Below are 11,133 nucleotides of genomic sequence, written 5' to 3'. Positions count from 1 at the left end.
GTTTTTTCATGAGAGTATAACATTATAACATGATATAAAACTCAAAAAAGTTGATTTTGCATGATATTGCCCCTTTAATAAAATAAGTTACCGAGGCTGTACCTCAAGCTGCACCTACAGCGAGCTGCACTTGAAACTAAGCTTAGAATTCTATGTAATAACTAATGTAATGTCGGCCTGTCATTCTTGTAATATGTAGAATATAGTGTCTAACTTGAACTGCTATGACATTTTAGACACTACATGTATTTTAGGATGACAGCAATTTATTTTGGTCTTGACCTAACTCAGACTAACTGTGATTTTGTGGATCCTGCAAAGAAATATAGACTCTTCAAGCTTTAGCAAACTGAGGTTCTTCAAAGAGTTATCTGAGTGACAGGTAAGATATTCATACACTTTCAACAACAACAACAGAAAAACACTTTAACAGGTTATTGCTTTAACAGACAATGATTTGATTTCATTAAAGTATTTTACAAAAATAATTCAATAGATGCCTAATTTGCTTATTTCTAAAATGTTTTCCAATGATAGCTAATTACTTTGAATGATTATGTTATTGTCTCAAAAGTGTTCCAGTTCGGTCCTTGCTCATAAATAAAATTTAGTGAGAAGGACTCTGAAGAATTACAGTAGACTCATTTGGATTTAGAACCAATTTCCACGATTGCTTTTCTGAACTGAATATTGTAAAAAAAACATTTACAACCTTGTTTGGAGGGTGTTTATAAGACATGGAATATATACTCGTCAAAGTCAATCAGGTATTGTGAACTGAACAGCTGATTCTCTTGTCTCGGCTTGGGATTCACAGCGTGTACAGCGGATTATTAAGGTGGAACGCTCTGTCAGGACTGCCTGCAACAACATGGACTAAACAAACATTAAATGGAATTAAAGACCAAACTTAGATATGTTTCTTTTAACCAACAGCATGAACGGTACGTTAACTTACAAAGACAAACTAATATTATATACAGTATGTGAGGCAGAACAGTGTTTTGTGTTTTCAAGCTGAAGGCAAAGGCATGAATATTTCTGTCTTCTCTTGATCTGGAGGTCTCAAAGGACTATCAGCACTGTTTCCAATTGTATATTCTTACTCAGAGCAGGTTTCTGCTGRTAAACTAAAATCTTTGGACTATTTTCAGTGCTTCCCTTCATGCACTGCAATAAAGTTTTATCAAACTAGAGAAAATATGTTAAAGTGTTGTCTTTCTCTTGCCATGCTTTTGCAAACAGTCAGGGATAGACTTTATAATCTCACTCTTCTACCAAGTATATGGAGCACATTTTGTTGCAGCTACAAAGYGAGTCATGACTCAGCAGGTGAGATAGCTCAGCACGATGCATCACAAGTTGGCGAGATTAGCTGTACTTAACAGTTTGGAAAGAAAAAAATTGGCTTCATGCCGATGAATAAATCCTTGTGGTCCATTCCAGAAAAGAAATGGTTTATAAAAGTTCTGCGTTTAGACAGTGACATAACAAAAATTAATTTTGAAAAACAAAAACGAAGCACCTTAATAAAAATTGAATATACATTTAAAACTAAGACAATTTGAAACCATTTTACATTAGGTTTTTTTTTTTTTTTTTTTGAAAAATGAAATACAGCTGTTATTAATTTTTTTTTTTTTTTTTTTTTTTTTTTGAAAAAAAAAAATTTTAAAAAATTTTTAAAAATACAGAGCCACATCATCTGCATATGGAGGAACACTTATATGTACTGTACAATATAAAGGTATTATTTTATTGTAAACAGGACGTGTACAAAGACAAATATTTSCAAATGGAAGAAAATGTATAGCAATTAAATGCCTCTGAAATCCCAAGACATCATTTTCAAAACTTAAAAAAAGTTGCTGTAAAAGAAGAAATAAGTCAAGTGTATCAGAAACTTGTGAAATTGATCAAACGTTTATCATTGAAGAATCCATAAAATTCAATTACCAAMAAAAAGACAGGTCTGAAATTCTGCCATTAAAAGTAAAGTCAAACAAAAATTGCAAAATTCTAAAAAAAATGCTGAAGTTGATAAATTTTTTGACCCCTGTTTTGCTGTTAAACACAATGATTCATCACAGGGCCATATGGAGATTATATATATTATTCCACTCACACCTGAGGACATCCACTCACACCTGAGGACAATTGCCAATTAAACCCTCATTTATGTTTGTGGTTTGTGGGAGTGAGCTAAAGTACTTTGGAGGGGAAAATAACCTGCACATTCAAAGAGAAAATTCCAACAGAAAGGCCCAGCTGGGTTTCAACCTACAAACTTTACACACTAAAACATGGTAAGTAAAAACCCTTTTACCATTAAAGCTTCCATTAGTGTTAAAACTAAGCTGAACTTCAAAGCTGTTTGGCTGTCTCTTGTCAGTTTAATTACTATTTTATCTAAATGGATCTTCTAACAGACTTAGAAAATGTCAGTTACCCCCGTATTTAATTAATCTTAACATAAATAAGGAGGAAAATTAAAATTAATTAGCTCAGGCAAATTATACAGATGATTAAAGTTAATTTGTTTTTACACAGATACTAGCTGTAATGCTGTTTACTGTAAGCATCAGTTAGTTATGAAATGTGTTTGTTGTTGTCGGTATGACACTGATTGAAGATGACTTTTGGACTTCTTGTTTTGAATTTGGATTATCAAATGATTATGCGTAAAGACCAAACGCAACACCCATAATATATGATTACCGCATGTGAAATGAAATCTGCTTATTAATAGAATTATTTAGTAAAGCAAATAAGTGACTAATCCAGTTAAATCTGAGAAGCTTTTTGAATATCTTATATCTAATATGGTGTTGAGTGGTGCTTTAAAAATAAATCAAGGCTCATAAACACCATGAAACATATTGTTAATAACCTCAAAGTGACATCACCTTGTGAGTTYCATTGTGTTTTTAACAGAATGAACTTTTAACACTTAATTTTTGCTTTGCAATTTTTACATGTTTATTTTATTTATTCACTATAAAAAATGAGATGTTAAACCAACTGTAAATCTTAAATTTATGACTCRGTGCAACAAAATGAACTAATATGAAAGGTAAAAAAATAATAATACTTTGTAGTTTTACATGTTGTTTACCATTCTCCACCCCTGAGGGCATTGGTAAACAAGAAGGCAGAACAAGGAACCTAACAAAACAGGACCAACACAAATGCAAGCCAAAAATACCCAAAAGAACAGAACCAACACAATACAAAAAAATAAATAAATAAAAATACAGGCCATGTTTATTTAACAGATTTTAATTCATGCAAAACATATTTGGCTATGGAAGTATAATAACATAAAATGTCATTGTGCCTATAAGTACTTCCAATTAGTGCGATGAATTAGAAATATGTGATTTAAAAATATTTTTAAGAGCTCAGATTCCATTTATGTACATCCTTCCACTAATCTGGTAACATCTTTATGTCATTTTGTCTAAGCGAGCAATACAATGCTTTTCTGTAAAATGGTTTAAAAGTTATATAAAAATTAATTCAGATACTTCAGCAATATTATCAGTTTAAAGATAAAACTATTGCATTTTCATATAAGACCTCGAGGTTTTTGTTTCAACTCTACTTCAATGATTATTTTTATAAGCATTGTGTGAAACATAATGTCCATGTGTATTATTTAGTGTTCAAGAAAAAACGTAAAGTTTGTTGGATCAATTCCAGTAGTGTACTATGTTTTGCTGAGCTTCCTCCTTCTCAAAGATAATAATCAACACCAGACCAGGAGGTTGTGACTACTTCTCATTTTGTAATGTCCTCATATGACTCAGGCAGCATCTTGGTTTGCATCCCAGGAGTCATCAGCGGTGAAGAAAAATACTGTAAAAGAGTAAAACATATTTGCCTAGGAATTTTTGTAAAAACAGCAATGAGTGAGCCACTGAAACCCTGGGAGGGAATTAACTCTTATAATGTATTCTCAAGTTTGAACTGAGTGTCGTCTTAGTATAATCCCTAAAATCAAATTGAGCTAATTTAAATGGACACAATTATGGGAAACATGAAACTTTTAAGCTCTTAATCATTCCTAATAAATTCACTCCAGTACAATGGTGTATTCATATGCAGTTTGCATTTCTTTATCTTGTACAATAAAGCACCGTGTCGTGCCATCTCTCACCCAAAAGGCCTTTCTTTTTCATTTTCTTATTTTTTTCTCTCCTTTAGACCTTGAGCCAGAACTTTATTAGAGTTTAATTTGCGACCTCTTCTTGGAGCTTGTGACAAGCCAAGGATGCTACTGCTGTCTCATGGGGTCTATGAGGGCATGGAAGTCTCCACATAGTGAACAATGTAGGTCAAAATGAGAGGTGGGTGGGGTTGGGTGGTTACACTGATAATGGTGAAATCTCTAGGGAGCGATGTGGGTTCTACCTGATCAGCCACTGCAGCCCATGAGGCTGGAACTGAAACTGACACCCATACAGGAGGTCTCGTAAGATGGAAAAAAAAATGTCATGAAACTTTAGAGTGGACAAGATACAATGGACTTACGTACACTACCGATWTTGTACTGACCCTCCACTGCAGAACACTGACTTACTGCTCAGGAGAGACAAAATGTTTCCTATTGCTGCAGTGGAAACCTGAATTGTCCTTTACAGGATCATTGCAGGGGGCTGGAGCCTGTTGTAGCAATCAATGGGCAAAAAGTAGGGTCCACCCTGGACAGGTATGCCATCAGAGGGCCAACACACAAAACAGACAGCTTTAAATCCACTTTTAACTTATTATGATTATTGATTTTTTTTTTTTTACAAATGCCAGGAAGTTCTTTGATGTTGTGTTTTTTAACAGACGTTTAGGCTCCAAAAAAATCCTAAAATCCATTCATAGATTCATTCTCTTAATCCACTTCTTCCTTTCAGGGTCACTGGTCCTCATATCCAACAGTCGCAGTGCAAGGGGCAGGTAAAAACTGGACATGAATAAATGTTTTGGCTCTCCTCCAAGACAAAGAAAACCCCGTCCAGAAGACCTATGCGTTTTTGAAATTTTTCTGGATTATTGAGACACATCAGGACATCTATCCAGAGAGGTCCCCACAAGGATTCAATCTGGCAACCTTGATGAGAGGAAACAACTGAGCCCCTGTGCCATCAAATCCAAAAATCATTTCTTTTTAATTTGCACTATGATTAGATTTGTGGACTTGCCACAAACAAGACTCAGTGGTATTGCCTTCTCTACCTGCAAGCATCTTACAAACTTTCATAAGCTTTTGTTTGTCTGAGTTTTTTTATTTTATAATCCATAAATACACAAAAGATTCTGCTTAGGTAACACTACAAATGAATGCCTTCACACTTTCAAAAGACAAACAAAAATTCAGCGTAATAATCCAATGCACATCTTACACTGTAATAAGTACTTTTTTTTCTTTTTTTACAAATTAAGTTCTTATTTTAAATTATTTATTTGTTTTAATTTAAAAATGCAGATGGGAGAGACCTGTCTAAAGTCAGATTTGTGTCAAGTCCAGCTCCTGGTTGTAGTTTTGTTACTARGTTTTCCTTTTAAACTGCCAAAAATCAAACAAAAAAGTTACTTTCATTTACAAAAAATAATCTGTTCTTGAACCTTTAACTTAGCTCCTCTTTACACAATTGACACAAACAAAATGTTTGACACGGTGGACTTCCTTGCACTGGAGAAACTCTGTCAAATATGCAGTATAATTTAGTGGATCTTATTTAAAGTGCTGCTTTAACCCAGATGTCCAGATATTCCCAGGCAATAGGCGAATGTAAATATTTGATATCTCCTCAATCAATGAGTGTTCACTTGATATGAAACTAAGCATTGCCAAAGAATATCAAAGGCCTTTCTGTGTTCAGTCATAAATATTTCATTTTCGTTAGCCATTTGGATTGAATATTTAATTAAATCTCCCTTTCCCTGYGGAAAAATGCATAAAGAACAGCATTTAATTTGATACTTAAAGGCAATGAGCTGATAACCTAGGCRCACACCCGCAGCAATTGAATCAACATTTATCCTTGTGGGGTTTTTTTCACATTGGCAGTYTAGTGAAGTGTACTTGCTTAAAAGAAAAAAAAAAGGTAGTGCGGCTGTAGACGCCTTGATAAAACATTCATGCGACAGCAGCCATGAATAAAACATACAGGAATGATCCATGGGTCAAGCCACCTGTAAATGTGGGCAGAGCTGTGTGTCATGAGATGTAAATATYGTTAAGCCTGAGACTTTCAATGTAACAGAGATGCTTGAGCTCCTCGGAGGTGAAACAGTTTTCAGACAGAAATAATCTGCACAGTTTACGAAACCATTCAGCTTTGAGTAAACGCCAGGCTTCRAATGATAAAGTCATTACCTGTCGTAATTTTACCTGTCACTGTCAAACTGATGGAGCCCTAAAGGACCGAGCAGACAGACAGAAAGAAGATCATGAYGGAATTAAAACTGTATTAAAATGCAAAAATTATAAGCTCTTTTTAAATTGTCTTYAAATTTGTAATAACTTTGAAACAGAGCAAACACTGCATGGTTCCAATAAATCAATTATGGATTGCCTTGAAGCAAATAAGTCAAAGATTTTACAAAAAAAAAAAAAACTTCACTTTTGCTCATTTCAAAGTTTATTTGAGTTATAAAGATTGAAAAAAAAATCATTACTCCAGCAGGAATTCAGCAGCTAGAGTTCTGATGGAAGGTTTCATCMGTCCGTTTTAAATTCCAAAGGCTCACTCTAACACTGGGCTACCAAACATTTCCCAAGCTTCAACAGTTCAGCAACATAAATCTTGCATGTGTAAACACATAGGATGTTGTATATAATATTTATGATGGTAATACTAAATGTGTATTTCAGTGAAAGTATGTCTGTCTAAAAGATGCTTAAAGTACTGGCTGCAAGGAAGAATTAAATCACACTAAAACAGGTTTAATCTGTTTATAAAGTAAAAGGTCACATTCAGATCACATCACACTAAATTGARGCCAAAAATAACACGTGCTGTGTGCATCTTTTTTCTGAGACTGTGGGTTTGTTTTCTCTTCAAGTTCAGTGTATATGTGGTCATTTGAAAGAACTGCATGAGAGTTTTCTAAACTGTTTTTTTTTTATTTATTTATAGGTTTTGCTACCACACCAGTACTTTTTGTTTTGTTAAATAAATCTTAAGCTTTTTTTTTCTTGAGCTCCACATGTCTGTTTGTATTTCTGGGTCCCACAACTACACACATGGACACAATTGTTGGTACTCTTTGTTTYGTGAACGGAAAAACCCACAGAAATAATCAGGAGTGAACTGGGAGGAGAAAGTGGCCTGGGAGTTCCCGACACACTGGCCCACTTTCAACGGCTGAGCTGAAGTTACTCATACCTGAGAATAATTTTGCTCAAAACTAATAACATTTACAAAGCAAGCATTTGTTTGAGATATACAGTGTGTACTAGTGAAGCTAAGGTGCATGTTTTTGGTCTGTGGGAGGAAACTGATGTACTGGGATAAAACCCCTTCATGCAAAGGGAGAACATGTAAACAGCATCCAGAAAGGTCCCAGGCTGGGATTTAATCCAGCAACTGAGAAACAACACCTCTACCAACAGAGCTACTGAGCTTCCAAATGTTTTATTTATGATGCTGATGAAAATTCTCAGTCCTAAAGATCATGATTAATCAAAAATAATRTTTTTTTAATCAGAAACCTTTTATGAAGGTCTATAAAGCTTATAACTCCCCACTACTCAAAACATTTTGAACTGACAAAGCCTCCCTAAAGGGAAGAGAAACTTAGGTTCAAAATAGAAGTCCAGTTGTATATTAGTTAATTTATAAACTGTATATTTTAGCTTAAAAAATTGATATATTTAATGTTTCTAATCTCATGAGAAGCTTCATCTTGATACTGAAGATATTTATTTTATACTGGTTGTCTTTCAGAGGAACTATTTTAAGTTTATTTTATTATTTTAAGTAAAATACATATTTATATTTTTAACTCTTAGTTTTTCAAAAGCATTTTCATATTTAGAAGATCCAACTAATCCTAAAAAGCTGAGAAATGTTTAAATAAACACAAAGCAGAAGCTTGGGAGTCGAGGATAACTCCCGACATGTCTCAGCTCCTTCCAAAGATGCTCAATAGGATTTAAGTCAGGGCTCATAGAAGTCCACTTTAGAATGATCCAATGATTTCCTCCAATCCTGGGTGTTTTTTACGGAGCCCGCGAGGGGACATGGGGGGATTTTTTTCTTTTATGTTCCCACACAATACCTTTTGCGATCCCTCGCAATACTTTTGCGTTACCTCGCCATATTGTTTAGTGTTCCCACACAAAAGTTTGATTTGTAAAAGAACTGAATTAAATCAGACTTTTATTTTGAAATATCTGGTTACCAAAACAGGATGTGTCGCCACAAGTTCGTGAAATTGACATTGATGTTGCGTGGCTGCACTGTGTTAAAAYATCGGCATATGGCATACTTCCATGCGTGGCTGTGKGATATATTCATTCTGAAGCTGAATTAAAGCAGTAGGCTAACTCGCTGATGGTGAACATGTGAGTTTGTTAATAAACCGGCAGGCACAACAGTGATAAATGACTTTTGCGAGGGAACGCAAAAGGTATTGTGAGGTAACGCAATATTTTTGAGTGGGAATGCAAAAAGAAAAAAAAATCCCCCATGTCCCCTCGTGGGCTCAGTAGTTTTTAGCTGTGTTTGGGGTCATTATMCTGTTGCAAGACCCATGACCTGTGAATGGGACCAAGCTTTCTGACACTGGGCAGCACATTTCTCTCTAGAATCCCTTGATAGTCTTGAGATTTCATTGTACCCTGCACAGATTCAAGACACCCTGTGCCAGATGCTGCAAAGAACATTATGGAGCCTCCTCCATGTTTCACAGTAGGAGCAGTGTTTATTTCTTGATATGCTTCATTTTTCCCTCTGAACATAGAGCTGATGTGCCTTACCACAAAGTTCTATTTTTGTTTCTTCTGTCCATAGGACATTTTTCCTGAAGATTTTTGCTTTGTCAGCATGTAGTTTGGCAAATTCCAGTCTAGCTTTTTTATGATTTGTTTTCAACAATTCTGTTCTCCTTGGTGGTCTCTCATTAAGTCCACTTTGGTTCAACCAACCTCTTTTGTTACCATTCATATTATCCATCTCTTTAATTTGTCATCAATTTTCCTCCTGYGGTCAGCTACAGTCCCATGGATCATAAAGTTCTGAATAACATGTGCACCTGTAGAAATATGAAACCGCTTGGAGATGGTCTTATAACTTTACCTTTAACATGCTTTTCTATAATTTTCTTTCTAATCTGCTGAGACAACTCTTTCCTTCAAAAAAAAATTAAGTAAATAGAAAAACAACTGAACAGAAAATGACTTTGGTAAAAATAAAGTTCACTGATGAGAAAAGTACTTAAGTAAAAGATAAAACTGGTTGCAAAAATAGGGAAAGTAAAAGTACTTTTACACATGCTCTAAGAAATAAAGTGTTGAATTTACTTAACCAAACTGGTATAAACCACTCCTTTCATAATTTTGGACATATTTAATTTATAACAAGTAACTAGGTGTTACATTTTAAAATAAATGAGTAAAAGTAATATTTTTAGGTTTTAAAAGTAACAAAATACAAATAAAAGTAATGATTAAAAAATACTTGATGAAATTACAAATCCTCAAAAAATACTTAAGTACTGCAACAAAGTAAATGTACTTGGTTACTATAAACCTCTGCAAACCATAATACTAACAGTTATGGTGAACATACCAGTGACTTGTTTACACTGTTTTATTTTTTGAATATATCAGAAATAGAAACAGCACAAACACACACACATGTAACAGATTTCAGCAGTCTGGCCTTGTAACACCATCTGAAATGTATTTTTTTTAATTTTCATATAGTGTAAATGTAATTCAGTAGAAACCTGCCTTTACATTTTTGACACTGTTCTAAATTCAAACTTGTACTGCTTTGCCTGCTTCACATTCACTGAGAAAAAGACAAGGGCAAAATGACTAAATATCCACTCTCCCCAGCATGTTGGTGGCACATCATGAATGAAAGGACACAACGATAAACAACATCAAGGTAAGTTGTGAATATGTTGTGGCAGGTGCATAATTTATATCACCCTCTTGTTGAATTAAAAAAAAACTGTAAACTGAAGGCAAGAGAAAATGTGGCCACCTGGAGTAAATTACTCCTATGTACTAATGTCAACAGATTGCTACTAAAACAATTATTTTATTTGGTAACAATCTGTTGACATTAGTACATAGGAGTAATGTCAACAGATTGTTACCAAAAAAAATATTTTATTTTATTTTTTCTGTAGCATTTTTTTCTTTTAATCTAATGATTGAAGTCCTGTCATGATCAGCTAGAATGTCCATCATTGTAATCTTGCTGAATGGCTGTGGATAAAAGCACCAGCATGGGGCCCTGCTGTACACTAATCCTCTGATGATATCCACAAGTTTCTCATGGCATCGTTCCAAAGCTTTTCGCCTCTTTGCTCATGAACTGTGACTAATGCTCAGTGTTCATGTGAAAAGGAAAACAGAGTGATCAATATGGCTCAAGGCACAAAACTAAGGCAGCCTCCCATCTTCCTCACTTTTTTCTATTCCTGCTTTCACTCCTCCTCCATTTAATCCCTTTAAAAGTCAAATGAGTGCATGAATATGATCATTTTCACACACTAGCACAGTTTCGGATCTGTGCGTCAGTGTGTGTTTACTTGGATCTTGCTTTGGAGTTGTGACGCCACTGGGGACTGCGGAGGCTTTGGAGCTGACCTATATATAGTTATGTAAACTAAAAGTATGTGCATTCTTGATGAGTCATGTTGTGTGCAGAGTTGGATCCTGATACATCATCAAGATATTTATTGGATTTAGAATAAATTCTCATRTTCTAAGCATAGAGTATACCTATATTGAAGAGGCTGTTTTTTCCATGACAGAACAAGTTCAAGCTACTTTAAAGCTCTTTTTAAAAGTAATAGTCCCTATTTTTGTATTTTTTATTATGTTTATTTATGGTCACTTTTGTTTAGATTGTCAAAAGTCAAAAATTAAACTATAAGGTCATTTAAGCGTTTACA

General features: G+C 34.4%; 1 long non-coding RNA gene across 1 annotated transcript; it reads left to right on the top strand.

The window, feature by feature from the left end:
• Positions 1–2,208: 2,208 nt before the first annotated feature.
• LOC106522626 (uncharacterized) lies at positions 2,209–6,772 on the top strand. The gene is made up of 3 exons (XR_001310806.1): positions 2,209–2,306; positions 4,207–4,332; positions 4,908–6,772. It is a non-coding gene; the product is annotated as an uncharacterized LOC106522626 (long non-coding RNA).
• The last annotated feature ends 4,361 nt before the right edge of the window (positions 6,773–11,133 follow it).

The sequence above is a fragment of the Austrofundulus limnaeus genome, unplaced genomic scaffold, assembly GCF_001266775.1.
Source record: "Austrofundulus limnaeus strain Quisiro unplaced genomic scaffold, Austrofundulus_limnaeus-1.0 Scaffold3, whole genome shotgun sequence".
Taxonomy (NCBI): Eukaryota; Metazoa; Chordata; class Actinopteri; order Cyprinodontiformes; family Rivulidae; genus Austrofundulus; species Austrofundulus limnaeus.
This window is presented reverse-complemented; position numbering and strand designations above follow the sequence as displayed.